The sequence below is a fragment of the Belonocnema kinseyi genome, chromosome 5 (genome assembly GCF_010883055.1).
Source record: "Belonocnema kinseyi isolate 2016_QV_RU_SX_M_011 chromosome 5, B_treatae_v1, whole genome shotgun sequence".
Classification (NCBI taxonomy): Eukaryota; Metazoa; Arthropoda; class Insecta; order Hymenoptera; family Cynipidae; genus Belonocnema; species Belonocnema kinseyi.
Genome location: NC_046661.1, coordinates 136,618,493 through 136,639,821, shown reverse-complemented (window position 1 = coordinate 136,639,821; position 21,329 = coordinate 136,618,493).

Below are 21,329 nucleotides of genomic sequence, written 5' to 3'. Positions count from 1 at the left end.
TCCACCACCAAGTAAGTGTGTGGAGGGTGTGTAAAGGAATAGAGAAGGTGTAAGAAAAATGTAAACCCTTAGGGGACACATTAGAAGCTTCCATTCCAAGTAGCTAAAGATCAGTCGTATGAATGAAAAAGGTTGAAAGAAACCCAAACACACGTCTATCTCGCGAGGAAAGAGGGAAAGTTAATCTCCAAGGTGCATACATATCGTCTAAAAGAACTACTCCGTTTTTTCAGATGGCCCCTCGTTTACAAATATTTTGAATTCACCGATTTCAAGGAATTTACGGAATTAAAAGAATTCACGTAATTCATAAAATTAATGGAATTACAAGAATTCTAAAATTTCACGAGATTTGAAAAATTTACGGAATTTACGGAATTAAAACAATTAATGAAATTGGTAGAACTCAAGAAATTTGTGTAATTCATAGATTTCAAGTGATTTCCGAAATTCATAGAATTCGCGAAATTACAGCAATTCAAGAAATTTATGGAATTCACGAAATTCGCGGAATTCAAGAAAGCAATGGCATACACGGTATTCCAGAAATTATCGGAATTTTAGGAGTTCAAGGAATCTATGGAATTCACGGAATTCAAGGAATCCGTCGAATTCACAGAATTCGAGCAATTCTTGAAATTCACGGAATTAGAGGAATTCATGAAATTCACGAGCTTCGAAAAATTAAAGAAATTCAAGGAATTCACTGAATTTGAAGGTATTTAAGAAATTCATAGAATTCTGTGAATTTCGTGAATTCTGTGAATGTGTATAATTCCTTAAATTTCGTGAAATCCATGACTATCTTGAATTCCAAGAATTACGTGAATTCCAAGAATCCCTCGAATTCACAGAATGCCTTGAATTCGTAGGATTCCGGGAATTTCTTGCATTCCATGAATTTTTTGAAATCCGCGAATTTCTGTAGTTTTTTTAAATTTGGTAAATTTCTTGAATTCCGTGAACTGATATGAGTTCTATGATTTTCCTGAATCCCATGAATTTCTTAAATTCCGCAGGTTTCTTTTGTGTTTGACTTTTAACGAAACTATTTGCAGCCACCTTAACTCTAAGTACTTAAAATTCTGAAATTCGTACAAATTTCATATCGATATCAATCTTTTTTAATTTTTTATATAATGTCACACACATACTAAATTCTACTCGAATAAATTGCGATGAAATATGCCCTAATTTCGGAGAAACACAAATAAAGTCTGGAAGAAATTGCAATTATAATAGAATGCAGATTACGTCAGACAAGTTATTATTTGCGAAAAGCTTAAAAATGTTAAAAAAAATTAGGATATGTATTATAATATTATATTTACCAATCGAGTTAAGGATAACTGTGAAGAATAAGACCAGAGTACAGAAGATTCTCATTTTGGCAAGTAGAGACAAAAATTTGTTACGACATTAATGAAGAACTGAATGAAAAGTGTAAATAATAATTATTCTAGTGCTTTATTCGAGTATAAAATGTATGCAATATTCGTTATCGTGTTGAATACACAGGCTTCGGCCTTGTCCTTATTAGATATTTATATTTCATTAGTCAATGTAAAGAAGAAAATTACGTTACGTTTAAAAAATTTATCCATAAAATAACCCATTTTTTAATACTATAGTCTGAACAAAACAGGTGATAAATATTTTTGTAAATCCTTCGGTCAGTTTTCCTTAAAACCCAAAAACAGTACAAAAATTCACAAGCATCTTTAAAGTTTTGTAAATTTTATTCAAATCGGTACAAAGGCGTGAAAGCCTACTAGGAACGCAAAAGCTTTTAGTTTTATATATACTGGAACTTGGATCTATCAGCAGTTTCGGAGATGGTTTTAGTGTCCTTCAGTAGTAAATGCAGACCTTTAAAACGTAAAAAGCCACCCTGCTGGAAGTAAAAATATTCAAAACGATAGAAACGTATGGACAGAAAAAGATGGAGATATTTAATACTTCCCAAATGCACACCTTGCATCCCACAGACTCTTTATCTTTTTCTTTCCACGCTCTATACGTCGCGTGTAATCAGATCCATCTCTTTTTATCCCTGACTCTATACCTTACAGTCCCAACTGCATATCTTTTTCTATTTATGGTGTTCACAATCGCCTCTCTTTCTCTATCACTGACTCTATTCCTTGTCGTCCCATGAGTCTATTATAAAAACTGGGATGCAAGAAGGTAGGGCTTTCTTATATTTCAGAAAAGATAGATATGAATTCACTTGGAGAGAAAAATAGGGATTAAAAAAGGGAGACGACATTTAAGAAGGCCCAACGGATAGAGGTAGATAAGCTGTAGATTCATTTAGAAAGAATGACTGAAATTCAAAAAGATAGGGCTATTTTATATTTTAGAAAATATGGAAATGGATTCACTTGGATTGGAAATTAGGGATCAAAAAGGTAGACAAAAGTTGTTATTGCCTAACGGATTAAAAAGGATAGAGGCAAATAAGTGGACGATTGATTTAGATAGAAAGACTGGGATGCAAGAAGATAGGGGTATCTTATATTTCAGAAAAGATAAAAGAGGATTCACTTGGACAGGAAAATGGAAATTAAAAAAGACAGATGAAATTCAAGATTGGTTAACGGATAAACAAGGATATAGGTGGGTAAGCTGTGGATTCACTTAGATAAAAAAACTGAGATTCAGCAAGATAGGGCTATCTTATTTTTCAGAAAGGATGGATATGGTTGCACTTGGCTAAGAACATAGGGATTAAAAAAGGTAGAAGAAACTTTTTATTGTCCAACAGATAGAAAAGGCAAGAGGTATATAAGTGGAGGATTGATTCAGATAGAAAGATTGGGATGCAAAAAGGTAGGGTTATCTTATATTTCAGGAGAGATAGACTTGGATTCACTTAGGCGGGAAAATAGAGACTAAAAAAAATAGAAGAAATTTAAGAAGACCCAACGGATAGAAAGGATAGAGGTTATCTTACATTTCTGAAAAGATAGAAATAGATTCACTTGGATAGAAAAATTGGGAATAAAAATATAAACAAAATTAGTTAGTGTCTAACGGATAGAAAAGGATAGAGATGGATAAGTGGATGATTTACTTAGATAGGAAGACTGGGCTTCACGAAGATAGGGCTATCATATATTTCAGAAAAAATAGAAATGGAATCACTTAGACAAGAAAATAGGAATTAAAAACATTAGAAGATATCTAAGATTGCCTAATGAATTGAAAAGGATAGAGGTAGATAAGATGTGGATTTATCTAGATAGAAAGGTGGGGATTCAAGAAGATAAGCCTATCTTAGATTTCAGAAAAGATAGAAAGAGATTCTATGAGATAAGAAGATAGGGGTTGAAAAAAAGATAAGATTTTGGATTTCCTTAAGGAGAGAAAAAGATAGACGAGGATAAGCGAAGGATTCATTTGGAAAGAAACACTAGAATAGGAATTGGGAGTGGAAAGAAAATGATACATGTAAATAAGTGTCGAATAGACATGGATAGAAAGATTGGGATTCAAAAGAATAGAGATGATTGTAGATTGCAATAAAGATTCACAATGATCGAAGCCATAGACCTGGGATCAAGATGGATAAATCGGTTCCTTCAATTTCAACCTCAAAGATAGAAAATAATTAAAAACGATAGAGATTCTATCCAATAACTTCCAGCAGAGCAGGGCTGTGTGAACTATTTTCTAATATTACGAAATATTTTCGAGAAAGTACCTTAGCACTGCAGCTTTCCGATACGCTGCTGGCGTTTTACTCTTCGGTGGAAACCTTCTCTTGCACCAGAGAAGCTTCACACACAGCTTGAAACCGCGGCGGCAATAATTCTCGGAAGCAAAAAATCCGGACTCATTTAAACTTAGTGCTAGTGTATTGTAACATGTTTTTTATATCAGGCGGAGAATGACATACCCGTCATAAGCAGCAGCCCGATAACTTAAAACGCTTGATGACTTGAAAACTTTCACAAGAAAAGATCAAATATCTGGAACTTGGCGCAAGCCGTCTACGAAGACGCCACTAAGTAAATCAGAAAAGTTATACTTTAAAATTTGATCAGGAATTTAGTCATTATTTTAATTGGAAAATTTAGAAGATTTAAAACAAATAAATATGAAAGTTAAAAAAAAGGGTTTAATTCAGACTAGCTTGAGGGAAGAAGGATTCCATGGGAGCGGACACTGAGCAAGGTTAACCCTTAGGACTCCGCGCGCCCTGATCTCTAATTTGTGCCGCGTGTGGTCGTCGAGACCGCATTCACGTTTATTACGTTTCAACCATTTGTAATTAGATTCACATATAATGAATTATTTTCTCTTTTTCAAGATAAATAAATAAGCAACTTAAAATATTGTCACAACTTTATTAAATAAACTGCGAACGTAATACAAATTTTGTTAAAAAACTTTGTAAACAAATCTTTCTGATTGTAAAATTGGACTATCCTCACGAGAATCATTATCAAATCGATTCTAAAGACAATTTAGAAGAAAGGGAACTTTGTAGGAACTGTAAATTCGAAATCAAAAGAAAAATGTTCTTTCAGTCTTCATATTCTTTCTTCCTTGAGCAAGTCCGCGAAACTGACACTTTTCGCTTTGATGATTTGAGACATACTGAACATGAGTTCGCGGCTGGAGGGCAACAGTTCAAACGGTTGCATAGCAACAGGGCGAGGGATAGCAGGTGTCGTGCCGCGCAAATCTAGACCGTTATAAGTACACCTGAAATTAACGGAAAATGCAGTCCGCAGGACCGCCGCGTGGAGTCCGAAAGGTTAAATAAACTATAAAATTATTCGAAATTTTTTCAAAAATGAATATTGAATTATTTATTCATTAAGAACTAAAATAGGGGAGTCATCGTGGTTCAGATGGTATTTCTAAAGCGTGCTTTCAGAAAGCTTCGCTTCTGTCCCTCAGTATATAACCCCACAGATACCCTACAGCTTACAATTAACCCTACAGTACAGTCGGTAACGGCCATGGAAGTTGATGCGATTTTAAAAATTCAACTAATAAAAAAATTAATAAAAAATAAGTAATTAATAAAAAAGATAATACCCAAGATTTATAAAAAAGAAAATTATGGGAAAAAACAAATTTTCAATTCAAAATAAAACAAGATTATTCAATCATATCAAGGAAAACAATATTAAGCATTAAGAGAAACAGGTAGGGAAGCAGAGCATTCGTCCTTCCTCACTAATTTTACATTTTTTCAGAAAGGACATTGACGCGCCACCTGGCGGCATGAGTGCTGAACCTGGTATTACTTGGTTGATAAGAGACATAGCTCGACGAGCAAGTGAAATTCACCGGAATGTAACAATTGGCGGTTGTTCATTTTTACCGTTAGAGCCCGATAAAGGCAACACCTCCCGACAGTACAATATTGTGCGAGAAATTTGAATATTAATTCGTAACAATGTCAAGCTGCTAGAATTAGTAGTATCGTTCTATAACAACAGATTGAAGAAATTAGACTTACGAAATTTAATAGATTTAAGAGAGAAAGACTTTGTAGTTTTGAATAGAAACCGAATTTCAGGTTTTGTTTTTGCTTAGTTTCTAATGTGGAAATCAGAATGAAAGAACATGTTTTGAACAAACTTCAAAATGAGAATTTACGAAAAGGGATTAGAAAATCACGAAATAAAATTTAAAGATATTGCCTAGAATGATTAAATAAATAAGGAGAACATTGTTTATCAACCAGTTTGAACTAGAATTTAAATTAATTTTTAGTAGCGGAAAAACTATAAAAAATTAGAATAAATCTTACTACTGTCAAATGGATCTTAGAATATTTTATAAAGAGGGCTGAAATATAACAGTTTCGAATCCGTATTCAAGTACTTTTATTGACTAATTCCCTATTTGATTATTCTTTGAATTAAGCGTTTCATTAAATTAAAATAATAATTTTAGTATTAAATTATAAAAGTCGTCTCAATAAGAAAACCTGAACGTTGGATTCGCCAAGTCCGGGATCGTACCAGGAGAGTTCTTCTTTCGTAGTAGAAGAAACTCAACAAATTAGGAAATTTATTTGAGACTTTGCCCCTTTTATTAAATAACGTGTAAAATACATTTCCACTGAAATTAAATTTTCGCGCCTTTTTCTCCTGAACTGTCACAGGAAGTGTATCGATGCGCCACCTGGCGTCAGGGCTACTGCACCTTATGGTACGTGAATGATAAAAGATGTAGCTCACCGCGTAAGTGATTTGAGTACCTGCTGAAAAGTTTTTGTAAAAAGTGAGAGATTGTGAACAAGTGAAGTTCACAATCTGTACCACAAGGTTAACTCGTAAGGTTTTGGATAAGCAGACTAAATCCTCAGGAGACAAGTGGAAGTTGTGTAACGTAGAGATTGAGTAGAGATTATAAAAATATTCTTTGACAATACTACAAATTGTTTTTATTAACATAATTATTTTATATTTATAAGTGATCGATCAAAAGGACTAGGATTTTCGTCTTCAAAGTGACATTATTCTCTGTTTTTCTATTCTTTCTTTTGCATTTCTTTGTTTTTTAATTCTCATTTTTTCATCTTTTTCACCGAACCAACACGACTTTCGAATTTTTGATGAAAAAATCTAAAAAATAGGCATATTTGGAAAGTCATTACTCGTGACCTATTGGGACAAGGCACCTTTTCTTTTGTTTATCTTACGCAGAATTAAGTCCTTTTGTATTTATTCTTTGAGAAGTTCCTTCTCTGACAACCCCGAAAGCAGCTGTTCACAAAGAACTGAACTCTGGGAATTAACCCTTAAATTTAGGTCGAAATGTGTCACCTTTGGCAGGTGCTAACTCGCGATCTATTATAGTTAAAATAATGTTTTTTTATTGAACTTACAGGTATTTCCGTCTACGTTAATCCATCAATTCACCATTTTTTTATCTGGCCATCAGGATCCGAGCTACAGAGAAACAACAAAAACATGTGATTTTTGGCAAAAAATTGAAAAAATCGGAGTTTTTTGAAAGGCCGTAACTCCAAAACTATTGGTGATAGAACCTTTCTTTTATGGTGTTACGCCGAATTGAATCTACTTTCATTTTTGTAAAAGCACTTTTACCTCTAAAATGCGCAGGAAAGCACTAATCCAAGGGACTGTAATATTTTGCACCTTTTCCAAAAAAATTTTGTATTCCAAGACGAAATCCTGTTCACAGAACCTGACCCCGTATTATGCACCGACGGATAAAGTACTTAGAAGAAAAAAATTACTGCCCCAGAAATAACTATCTAGAAGTACCAAATCACTCGACTAGCGAGGAACATCGTCGCGTCGTCCAGCTAAATGAGAGAGCAAAACTCAAGGAGTGCAAATGTTCCTTCTCTCTATCTCTTTCTCTCATGTGATACGGTTAAACTATTGCAGAGTCTAACTGGGAGCAACTGTCTACTAACAAAATTATCAAATTACGTTTCAAAAACGTACTTTGTATATACTTGGATTGTTCTTGGAATACTTGCCAGGTTGCTCTTGAATCTGATTGGAAAGATTAAGACACACCGCAGATCCCTTTTTGTGACAATGACACATTGGACCAGTGTATAAGATCGTGTAAATTCGAAAAAACGGTATTTCAATTTTAAATCTTTCTATACGGACAAATACGGCGGAAAAGTTTCAAGGCAGCGAATTCACTTCAATGCATCAGCAGGTAAATGCTTTAACATTGGCCAATGCGTCTGAAATCGTGAGAGTAAAATACACACTCGAATTCACCCTAAATCGTCACGGTGAATTTCAGCATAATTTGATTTATAGAATTTAATCCGCAATAGGAAACCTAACTTGCAAGGCAAATATATAATTTATTAAAAATGTTTAGTGAATTGTCCGTAGCTCAGTGAGAACACTGCGGACTGATAGACGAGAGATCGCGGGTCCAGGTCTCGACTCATACAATTTTTAATAATTTTTTCTGAATTTACTATTATCATAAATTTATATGAATTAATACGTATTCAATTAGCATTCTCTCAATTCGTATCTAAGCGTCTAGATTCGTTTGCACGAATCAAAAAACAGGATTTATGCGCATTCAAAAATCTTAAGTCGCCCTAATCCGTATCAATTCTTTCTTGTTTGCTGGGTAATCATTCCCAACTGTTCACATACAGCTTTAGATATTGACATCTTCCACTCACTTCTTATCTCACTCGTGATTATAGATTTTAATGAAATTAATTATTTTTAGTACGGAGTCAAATGCCACGTTACAGTACATATTTCTAATTAATCTTTGAATATTCCTTTGTACAATTGAAATAGACTTTAAAGATAAAACAAGTTTTTAACCAAAGTAATTTAGTTTAAACGATTTCGAATCTGGATTTAGAATATTTCTTTCTGAACTGCTAGTCAACTTGGATTATTTTCAAATGAAGAAATTTTATAACTCACATTAGCGATGAATTTCTAGAAACTTCATTTCAATAAATTTAAACTGGAATTTTTTCAACACGTACGGCTTTAAATTTGAGACTGTAATCAACATACGAAACTATTTATTTTTAAAAATTGAATTTGGAATGAATCAATTTTTATTGTTAACTTAAATATGACCAACTGTTCAGGCGTGTAATGCAAAAAAATCATAAGCTCTAATACAGATTAACAACATTAGAAATTGTTCAATTTCAAACGCTATTTATAAAGAAATTTCAAACTGTAAAGCTTAAATAAGAGATTATGCAATTCCTAATGTTTGCATTTGAAGGGGGTAACATTTTCTTCTGGTTTCGAATTTAACGAGTCTATACAGTGAACTTCTGAAAAAATCTGGAAAAAGTAAATTATTAACATTTTTCTTCAAAAAGTCCAATTTTTTCAAAAGACGCGAAAATTTTTACAAGATATGAACCTTGTAAGTTAAAAAAGAGTTTAGAAAACACTTGAAATTTTTTAAATCTTTAAAAAATGCGCTGGATTCCTTTTTGAACACCCTAAAATATTCCCAATGTTTAAAATTGTGTTTATATTTATGAATTAAATAAAGAATGCCTTAAAATCTTAAAAAATACCGTTTTGTATTTAAAATACTTTTAAGCAACTTCAAATAATTGCAATCAATTAAAAATAGCTTAAGATATTTTCAATTCTTTAAAATATTTTGAAATTCCTTGAAATTTCGTTAAGCTTTTTAAAATCCCTTGGAATTTTTAAAAACAATCTGAAATATTTTTAATTCTTTGAGATTCCTTTAAATCGTTTAAATAAACTAAAAATTCCTTGCAAGATTGAAAAATTACCTACATTATTTCAAATCCTTTGAAGTCTTTGGAAATCACTTCAAACATTTTAAATCTTTCGAAAATGTCTTGGATTTATTTAAAGTGTTCTGAAATATTGTAAACTTTCTGAAACCAACTAAATTACTGAAATCAATTAAAAATTCCTTAACATTTTTAAAAATACTTCAAATTATTATAAATCCTTAAAGTTTTTTTGAAATATTTTAAAATGGTAAAATGCCTTTGAATCTTTTTAGATGCTCTAAAATATTCTAAATCCTCTGAAATCCTATTAAGCTGCTAAAATGAATTAAATATTCCTTTTAGTCTTTTATAATACCTTACAATATTTTAAATTCTTGAGAATCTTTTAAAATTCCTTGCAATTTTTAAAATATCTTGGAATTTTGAAAAAGTACCCTATAGCCGCTAAATACTTTTGAAAATTGTTGAAATGATTAAAATCAATTAAAAATTCTTTGGAAATTTTTTTAATATTCTAAAATCTTGAAAATTTGTAAAACATTTTCTAATACCTTGAAATATTTAAAACCCTACAAACATCCTGATTATTAAAATATTTTTTGTCTCTGGGCATACATCTGTTTGAATCGAGAAAAATAATTATTCAAATATTATCTGAAAGCAGATAATTTTTATAAGGAGGCGGATACAAATTATTCAACGTCAGATAATTGTTTGCAACGTTTTCTCTAAAATCAGGTAGATAATAATATTTTTGGTATTTATTATTATTTCTTACAAGCTATTTGCACTGTTTCCAATTTTGAGAACTTTGTGAACTGCGTTTGCGCCGCACTGGCAACCTCATTGGTTACTATTGGTTCGCTGATTTTGAATCGTATCAATATCCAAATTCAATATTTATAATAAATAATGGTTAGGAAATAAATCAACAGTAATTACTTAATCCGAAAATAAGATTTTGGAGTTGCAGATAAAAAATAATTCTATTCTAATTCCATTTTAGGATAACAAAATTACTTTTGACGCATTCCCCAATCATTATTTATAATAACTATTAAATTTAAATATTTATAAAATTCAAAATGCACGCGCTAATAGCAACCAATCGGGTTGCCGGCGCGACGCAAGCGTAGTTCTAACAGTTCCCAAAATTGGCAGCACTGGGTATTCCAACATCCTGTGCCGACTTAGGGTAAACAACATTATATTCTAGTTTTACATTTGTTTAAATATACTTAATTGCGTGGAGAATCTTGGTTCACACCAGGGTTTACATGTTCTATTATATAATTCAATAAGATTGAGCGGTGGGGTCCTATTGGAGTTTCCAAGCTTTCATTTCGGGTCATTTTGGTAACAGTGCCGCTTTCCATGTTTATTTTCACCCGTCTTCTGCCTTTACGGCCGTAGAACCCAGAAAGAATGTCACCAGTCTCCAATATTGCAAAGACGTCACCATCAAATGTTGATAACACAATTTGTTCTTGGTTTGGCATTGGCGCAAATTGATTAGATCCTACAGATAATAAAATCCGTTTTTCAACAGGAAAAGTATATTTTCGAAGTTTGAATAGCCTGTGCGGATTCTTCATGGGAATAATCCGAACAGATTCAACTTCTGCAAGTTCATATACAGATCGATAAGAAGAAGGAAGCGTGGTAGGTAGAGCACTGGCAGGAGATCTGGACCTATCGCGAAGACTTGATACGGCAGGAAGCGACTGCATATCCGGAGAAGAAGGTATGGTAGGCGAAAGATACCTGTCAGGAGAAACATGTAGGCCGGAAGAATAAGAAGGTCCGGGACGAGGAATGCCAGGAATTGGGTCGCCATTTGGTAAACAATCGAATGTTGAACTTAAGTCTGCAAAAAGAAGCAGTGAAATATATTTTTTACATTCATGGTTTGAGGACTAACCATGAACTTGACCTAACTCAACGGAACCGGAGATACTCTGACTCCGAACGTAATCAGGCTCTGTTTTGTCACACCTGAGCGAGCACCGCGCAAACCTCGCAGCTCCTCAGACCCATAGTCGCAGCGCGGCGCGATTGTCCGTATTACTATCTCCGGGCGAGATATGTCCAAGTTTGATTGTATTTTTAAAAGCACGTTGGTATGTCATGGACTCCTTGCAGTAAAATTGGGTCACCGAATGCTAAATGAAGATATATCATTATTCCGAAGGAGTGGGGTCAGCTGGTTGCATAGGTTTTGATCGACATTCAGACCCTCCCCCCCCCATCCCGCCACTACCCTCGGCAAATAATTCTATATATTCTTTTTGCGTATAACGCCTTAATTTCGAAGCAAGACTGAGGAGATTCAGACAAGATTGCGTATTTTGACCCGATTTAAGTAGTGTTCAGGAATTATTTGCGGAACGCTTAAAGATGTTTTGAATAATCTGTTTGCTTCGCGATCACATTCTGATCGCGCGCTGCGTACGTGTTCTGCAAGGTTAGGCGCTTTGCCTTTTAAAATTAATGGTAAAATCATTGACAACTGTAATTTGATAATTGCTAATTCTTTTTTGTTAAAGCTCTTTCGGCTTTGAAGAACATATTCTCATAACGTATCTCGTACTTTACGCTCGATTAAAATTGTTCTGAAATGTCAACTTTTTTATATATTGTTCAACTCGGTTATGTTATTTATTATATATACAAAGTATTTCATTATTTCCTTAACATTGTAGTCTTATTTGAGATTAATCTTTATTCGCAGCTATCTTGAAAAATGTACCATTTCAATAAATATGTAATGATTATTAATATACATAATGTGCAATGTGAATCGATATTGAAATATACTTATTTTCATTGTTTCGTTTTTATGATTTAAGAAAGTGAGCCTTCTTTTGAAAAAATGTTCAAAGCATATTTATAATATTATTATTTACGATTAAAGCTAAAAACGCGAGATCTATAAAAAATTATCAACAGCAAAGTAGAACTTTTTTCCGAAAAGCAATTTTGGTTAAAAAAATTTTTTTATCTTGTAAAGCTTGATCGCAAAATGGAATTATTAATTTTTAATATCATTATTCAAAGTTCATTCTAATCTAATCAGTTTTTTTAGAAGTAAGCTGACTCAGGGTGTCCCGGCACGTGGAGATTTGCTCACAACTAACAAAGTCAAATTTTAAAAGAAACTAATACCTTTTAATTAGAATAAGAATACAAAAGATTTGAGATATATTATAGTATTGTATTTACCAACAGAGTTAAGGATAACTGTAAAAGATAAGACCGAAGGGCAGATGTTTCTCATTTTTTCCACGTTTATAAAAACTGAACAATAAATTAATGAAGAAAAAAAAATGTAAAAGAAACATGCTAGAATATTATGTACTGAAAGAATATGATCCCTTACCAAACAGTTCATTCTTATCACTTTTAATTGTTATTCTTATCGCTAATATGACGAGATTTTATCGGATATTCACGGTCCGTCCACTCAGCGTCGTTACCTACGAAAACTTACTAAAAATGATTATAATGCGATAAACGTTGAGTGAAGATTTTTTTTTTGCTCTATGATGACATATATTACGTTTCCCAAAAAACTACCCCTACGTCTTACGCAGCTACCCCCCGTGATAAAAAACGTTTTCAAAATGAGAAAACTTCCCTCAACAATGTAAACATGATTTAAGGCTTCAAATTATTTACATAACACTTGAAAATTTTGCCCCCTTCATAATTTCCCCAAAACTACCCTTTCACGTGAACGTGTGCAGCAGAACAATTATATGTATGAAAAAGCATTGAAAATAATCAGACTTAGAAAACACGGTTAGTCGCTTTTTTTGGTTCTTATTTTACTCTTCGATGATATATAATACGTTACCCAAAAACTACCCCTAAGTCATACATACCCTCCTCTCGTAATCAAAAACGTTTAAAAAGTTGGGAAACCACTTTAAACAATGCAAAAATTATTTAGAATTCCAAATTAATTACATGACACTTCAAAATTTCCCCCTCTTCATACTTTTCCCGAAAAACTACCCAGCTACGTGAATCTATGCAGCGGAACATATATATGTATGAGAAAAGCATAAAAAATAATACAACTTAGAAAACACAGTCGATATTTTTTTGCTCTTTTTTTGCCCCTCGATAATATATAGTGCGTCAACCAAAAACTACCCCTAAGTCATGCATACCCTCCCCGCGTCATAAAAAACTTTTAGAAAGTTGAAAAACCACCTTGAACAATGAAAACATTATTCAGAATTCCAAATTAATTACATGACACTTGAAAATTTCCTCCTCTTTAGAATTTTCCTGAAAAACTACTCTTCCACATGAACATATGCAGCGAAAGATGTCATGTTGCATACGTTCACGTGGAAGGGTAGTTTTGGGATTATTATAATGAGAGGGAAATTCTCAAGTGTCATGTAATTAATTTGGAGTTCCAAATCATTTTTACATTGTTCAGGTGGGTTTTCCAACTTTTAAAACGTTTTTGATGGAGCGGGGAGGGTATGTATGACTAAGTGGTAGTTTTTGGGTAATGTATTATATATTATCGGAGAGAAAAAAAGAGCAAAAAAATATTAACTAACAGTTTCTTCTAAGTTTGATTATTTGTAATGCTTTTTTCATACATATAAATGTTCTGCTGCATACGTTCACGTTGAAGGGTAGTTTTGGGGAAATACAAATAAGAGGGAGATTTTCAAGTGGCATGTAATTAATTTGGTGTTCTAAATAATTTTTACATTGTTCAAGTTGGTTTTGCAACTTTTAAAACGTTTTTGATGACGAGGGGAGGGTATGTATGACTTAGGGGTAGTTTTTGGGTAACGTATCATATATTATCGGAGAGCAAAAGAAGAGCATAAAAATATCACCTAACAGTTTCTTCTAAGTTTAATTATTTTTTATCCTTTTTTTATCCATATAAATGTTCTGCTGCATACGTTCACGTTGAAGGGTAGTTTTGGGGAAATACAAATAAGAGGGAGATTTTCAAGTGGCATGTAATTAATTTGGTGTTCTAAATAATTTTTACATTGTTCAAGTTGGTTTTCCAACTTTTAAAACGTTTTTGATGACGAGGGGAGGGTATGTATGACTTAGGGATAGTTTTTGGGTAACGTATCATATATTATCGGAGAGCAAAAGAAGAGCAAAAAAATATCACCTAACAGTTTCTTCTAAGTTTCATTATTTTTTATCCTTTTTTTATACATATATGTTCCGCTGCATACCTGCACTTGGAAGGGTAGTTATTGGGGGAAATTATAAGGAGGGAAATTTTCAAGTGTCATGTAATTAAGTTGAAGCCCTAAATCATGTTTACATTGTTGAAGGTAGTTTTCCCATTTTGAGAACGTTTTTGATCACGGGAGGTAGTTGTGTAAGACTTAGGGGTAGTTTTTTGGGAAAAGTAGTGTATGTCATCATAGAGAAAAAAAGCAAAAAAATCTCCACTTATCATTTATCGCATTATAATAATTTTTGTAAGTTTTCGTAGGTGGCGTCGTTGAGTGGACGGACCTGAATATTCATCGTTATTAATAGCAGTAGTGATTTCTCTTAGATATATTTTGCAATTGTTTAAATATTTTTATGATTGACAGTAGATTAATATTAATATTTGTTGTTTTTTAAATTATTATTTTTTCCCTAGGAATTAATACATTTGACTGATTTAAATTTGTAACTAAGGAAAAGTTTAAAAGAATAAAGAAAACAGATAAAAAGGAAAGAAGAAACTCAGAAAAAAGGAACCCTGGAACTTAGGACTTCTGAGATATTTACTTTTCATTGATTATGTAGAACAACAAAATTGTGGTTTCCTTGACCGTAATTTTGGCAAAATGAAGTATTTTCTTTGAATTTGATGATTTAACATTTTTGACATTTTTTTCTTTATTGATTGAAAAATTCTTTTCAGGTTAAGCATTCGACTTTTTTATTTGAAAATAGTGTATTTAGTGATTTTTTTCTAAATAGTGTTAAATAGTGGCATCGCTTAAAAAATTGACAATAGTATGACGAGTCCGAGGCATAAATTCTTAATTTATTATTATTAGGGCTGACCCAAAAAGTAACCTAAAATTATCATGTGCGTTAATAATGTGAATAATGTTCTTTTGAATTTGAAAGAATTCCGAAGAATGCGATTCATAAGACTTCGAAACAATTTAATTGAAATTCAAAAAAATCAACATAAAATAGAAAAATAGAAAATATCCAAAAAATTGAAATAATTTTAGTAAGTTTGAAATGAATTAAGCATGATACAGGTATAAGTTTGAAAACTTTCAATTTGATTTGAGAAAAACCAAAAATTTAAAAACTGAACAGAATTGTATATATCTAGAAGTTTAGAATTTCTATGAAATTACAGACTGTTTCTGAAATTCTGAAAAATTTATTAAAATAACTTTTAAACATCTGTTGAAATCCATTAAGAACGAATTGTTTTTTGATATTTTGAGAAGAATGCACTGGAATCTTTAAAAATACCGTAAAATATCCTCCAATTCTTTGAAATCATCTTAATTCTTTAAAACTTTTTAAGGTTCTTAAAAATTCCTTGTAATTACAAAAAATAACTCTTATCTCTGAAATCCTTCAAAATTTCTTCAAATTATTATAATCTATCAAAATTGGATAGGGCTTTGATGAAAGATAGAAGGATTAAGAAATAGAAGACATTAGCATTCCAGCATTAATAATAATTACAAGGAACTTGTCATATTTTAATCCGAAATCAAACAAACAACATTACATTTGAGTTTCTAAATTTGTTTTAATTGGAATCATGATGTGATGATCCCTGCAAGGAAATCACTATTCTCTAATATGGCAAAGACGTCACCATCAAAGGTGGATAATACAATGTGTTTTTGTTGAGTAATGGGAACAAGCATTTTATGTGCTTCCAATAAATAAATTAGTTTATCAGCAGGAAAAGTGTATATGCGAAGTTCAAATAGCCGGTGCGGATTCCTATAGGAAACAAGTCGAACAAATTCAAGTTCTTCAAGTTTATGTACAGATCCGTCAAAAGACGGAAGCCTGGTAGGTAGAGTCCTGCATCTGGCAGGAGGAGACCTGGACCTGGCACGTAGTGGTGACTCGGCAGGCGGAGACTAATTGCCCGGAGAAGTAGGTCCGGCACTCGAAAGATACATGTCAGGAGAATCAGGTTGATCAAAAGATCAACCACATTCAGCTTTCGAAAATTCAACTTTTATTCTAGTATTTATTTACTGTCAAATTTAAGACCAGCATGTAGATAATTCTTATTTTTTCCACGCATATAAAAAACTAATTAATTGATTAATGAAGAAGAACATTCAAGAATATTATGTGCTGAAGAACTTTGATCTTTCACCAAACATCTAATTTTTATTGCTTTAATTAGTTACCCTTATCGCTACTAATAAGATTTTATTGGCTAAAACTTATTTTCTTGAAAAAAAGTATTCTCTTAAACTGAACGAGAATTTCTAATTTTTATTAACTAAAATTACCAGCAAATAATTTTTGTAAAAAAATATGAGATAATCATATACTTTCGACATTTGATCTATTTATTGCCAATTTCCATGATGTACATAAAATAATCGTACTGGAAAAAACATTTTATATCGATTATAAAGAACGAAACCATAATATTAACATTACGAGAAGTCGTTCAGGAATGAAAGAAAAGGAAACACTGACAAAAAGACAAAGAAAAAAACAAAGAGGAATACCGGAAAAAAGAAAAGCAGGAACACAGGAAAAATGGAACTCTAGAAATAAGGAAAAAAGGAGCCAATGAAAAGAGAAACGTACAAAAAAGGAACCTAGAAAAAATGCAGGAACTGAAGAGAGCCAGAACAAAGTGAAACATAAAAAAGGAACGCAGTATCACAAAGAAAAGTAAAACATAACAGAGTGAAAGCGTCGAAAAAGAAAAATAGAAACATAGGAAAAATGGAGTGCAGAGAAAAGGGAAGCAGGAAAACACACACATGTAAAGCAAAGCAGGAACAAAAAGAAAAGGAGAATACAGATGCACAGGAAAAGTGAAGCCGAGGATAAAAAGGAATGCAGGAAAATAGGAACATAATTCAAAATGAATCAAAAACGCTGGTTCACAGGAAAGAAGGAGAAGAAGAAATAAGAGGAACAGGAACACTTGAAAAAGAAAGAAACGTTAAAAGGAACGCAGGAACACAGGAAAAAAGTAAGTTTCTTTCTGCATATGCGTCCTCAATTTCGAGGCAAGACGGAGGAGGTTAAGAAAAAATTGCAGATTTTGGTCCAATTGAAATAGTCTTTAGAAAATAAGCAATTATAAGAGAGCATACAGATTACGTCCGACAAATTGTTATTTTCGGTAAGCTGCCGAAGGTTCTTAAAATTTAACATATATTATATAATTATATTCACCAATAGAAACAAAAATAAATGCCGAGGATAAAATCAGAGTACAGATCATTCTCATTCTGCCAGATGAAGCAAAAACGGATTACCGTATTAATGATGAATCTTATTAACAGTGTAACTAATGATTATTGTGTTGCTTCACTAGCTTGAGTATATAACATATATTCCAGATTCGTTATCTGGTGGAATATATAGGTTTGAAACTAGCACTTATGAGATATTTACATTTCGTTAATTGATGTTATCAAAACAGTTTTTGTTATCCTAAAGTGATTTTAGAAAACAAGGAGAATCTTCGAGTCGCACTTTGATGACAATCTGAATGTAAAGCGAAATTGTTTCTGGACTATTTGCAAATTTTGTGAACTATTATGGGAAAGCTTATTTTTCTGTTAATAAATTACTATCATTTATTTTTGGGCATAGACCACATGCATATCCTTTTCTAAGCATGATATACTTAAATGAAAAATAGTTATTAAAAATATATATTAAAATAGATTTCGATTATACTTTCATTCATTGCAATATGTACTATGAGCAGTTGCTACGATCATGGTTCCTTAAAGCAACTAATCTTCGTGTAATTAGAATGTAAACGTCATCCACTTCTGCCCTGCTATCCTAAACGGTAAGCAAGATCGAGACATTTATGCAAGATACTTCGTATAACACTTTTCTTTGGTGTCCGTTATTTAGCCGCGGATAGTTTACGATCTCTGTCTAGGAGATTTGACAAACATGCTGTACATACCAACCGATAGGTCTTATTTACATATGCACAAATCACATAAGAGAATTTGTGCTATTGAGAATTGTACAGGTTGTAGCCAGGAACGTTCTTGGATCTACAAAAGCTAAGTTCAGTAAACCGCTACTAGTTTTATCTCTAGGAAAATCTATGTTTGGTACTGGAGATCGAGGATGTAAGTAAGCTTTCCATACGATTCGATCAAGTTTCGTAACTTTTATAGTTAATTTTTGGTTTGACGTTATGTAGCTAATCACGTCCTAAGCAATTGATGCATGACGTCCTCCCATTGTAATTTTAAACTGAAGCTGTAAATTACGCTTGCGAGCTTTACTCAGACATACTGGAGTATCATTACTTCTATTGTTTTCATGTTGGCATTATTGACTATCTGCAAAGGTGTTGTTGCTAGAAAGGGTGGTATGTTTGCTGGATCATGTTGCTCTTCACCTTGCTAATTATGAGGGAATAAAGTATGGTGTTATTAATTCATGAAAGAGTAGATAAAATGGCGGTTCCATGTTGGAAGGAGGTGTTGTGTGAAACGAAGAAGAAGAGAAGGAATGAGGAAGAGGAACGAAAAGCGGAAGATTGTAAAGAGAAGAGGAAATAAATATAAGCGAAATTGTAAATATTGTATATAATTAGTAGATTAGTCTTAGATAGTAACCGCGGAAACAGAGGTTGGCAATAAGAGGCATCGCAAATAATAGGGACATGCGTGCGAGTCGAAGTTAGCGAAACGAAAACTTCACTGTAAAAAAAGTTTTGAAAAGTAAAAATTATTTTTGTACTGAAAATACGGATTCACCCACAAACTTTATCAAAATGATATAAGATACCTCCGGTTTTTTCATAAAAATATAGTGGATTTTTATAAAAAAATTTTTTTTTCTTTAACTTGGAACAGTTTTTTCCCGTATTTTTGCTTTAAAATATTTTTTCAAGATTCTTAAATAAAAAACAGGAGGCTTATTACACTATTTTGCAATGCGCTTAGGTGAATGCTTATTTTTAGTACAAGAATAATTTTTTCTATTTAAAATTTTTTTTACAGTAAAATACAAAACTAATGATTTCACCCGATTACCAAATTTGGAAAAATAATATCTCGAGATTTTCGAGTATCATAATGGATTAAAAAAATAAACGTCGATTATTTCCGAACCCAAAACGCGAAAAAAATGTTTAAATGAACAAATTTTTGATTATAAATCTCCCATGTAATGACCCTAATGTATTGAAATAATACATTATTCAAGGTAGCTGAAGATTCAGCTTGGAATACTGTATTGAATTTTCCCAGTGCGATTGTTATTTCAGCACTAGGTTTCGTCCTAAATATTCCAGCTCCAGACCATAGGGGATCTCTTAAACCGTTTGTATACTAAACGAGCCTTCCCATAGTGAATAGATTTCTTCTCTTTGCTCATCATACCAATCTTCCCTTTTTGGAAATGCTATTTCAAAAGGCTTCATGATTGAGTATTCCTTCAGCATGTAATCAGAGTGCATGCATAGGATTTCAACATTTGTCAGCATGTTCTTTATTGAATCAAGCAGGTTAATGTGGTCGACACTACTATGACTCCCTTTTAGTAAGAGTATATAACCAGAATACTTTCTTACCAAAGAACCCAGGACTTACGAGACAAGGTAGCTTCCTGCGTCTCGTAAAAATCAAAAGTTCAGTTTTATCTGGGTTAACAGATAAGCCATGGTCGTTGCACCAACTCTCAACAATGTTAAGAGCATTTTCCATAAGCTTGACTACAGTCCCTTTATGCATTCATGTTAACAGGCTAACAAGGTCATCTACATAATTCTTTGTGTAGAAACCTAACTCATTTAATCTTTTTATTATATCGTCAATGACAAGTGCCCATAGGATGGATGACAACACTCCTCCTTCTGGACATCCTTTTTCAATCTTCGTTCTCACGCTGCTCCCGTGGAGCGAAGATTGGACAATCCTGTCGCATAGCATAGAACGCAGCCACCTATTGACTGTGGAACCTCTACCATAATCTTCCGCAGAATTAAATATAAAGTTCATTGGGGTGTTAGTGAAGCACCCTCTATGTCTAAAAACGCTGCTATCGCTATATCTCCTTCTCATCCCGCTTTTTGAACGCGGTCTGTCTGGTAAGACTTCCTCCTTCAACTGAAAATCTACTAACTTTTCTAATGTTTTCAACAAAAAGGAAGTTTGTCTAATCGGTCTGAATGACTTAGCCTCATAGTACGAGTGCCTCTCCGATTTTGGTATAAAAATCGCTCTGACTTTCCTCCATACCGTAGGGGTATATCTCATAGCTATGCAGGCCCTGAAGATGTTACACAGTGGTCTTATTAGTACTTCTAAACCTTCTTGGAGTAACGCCGGAAAAATACCGTCTTCTTAAGCAGCTTTGTATGGATCAAAACAACGAACAACCCATCGCCAGCCGATTCTGTCATGTCCCCTGTTGGTAGTGCTAATGCGTTCAATTGTAATGCTGTATTTTTCTCTTAGATGATCAATTAAAAAATTAAGATGATCAATTGACCTAATCCTTCGACATATACTTGCCAAGGCCTCTTCGAGATTTTCCCTGTACCCATCCGAGTCAGTTGCTCTTGGATTCCTATATAGGATTAAATCAGATATGTCAGCTGTCAGCAAAAAACGTATATGCCTGTGATCTGACAGGAATGTCTCAGGCGATACATGCCAATCACTGAATGCTCCGCTAGTAGATACTGAGCAAAAAGTTATGTCAATAACATCCTGACATCTAGCTGTCAGAAACGTTGGTGTACCAGGTGTATACATATGAAACCGGTATTGCCATTTAGCGGCCAGTATGCACACTTGTAGGCACTGTCGGAACTTACCATTTGTGCTAATTGGCGTATTGTCATCTGTCAACAATATCCAATACCAAACATTTCAAG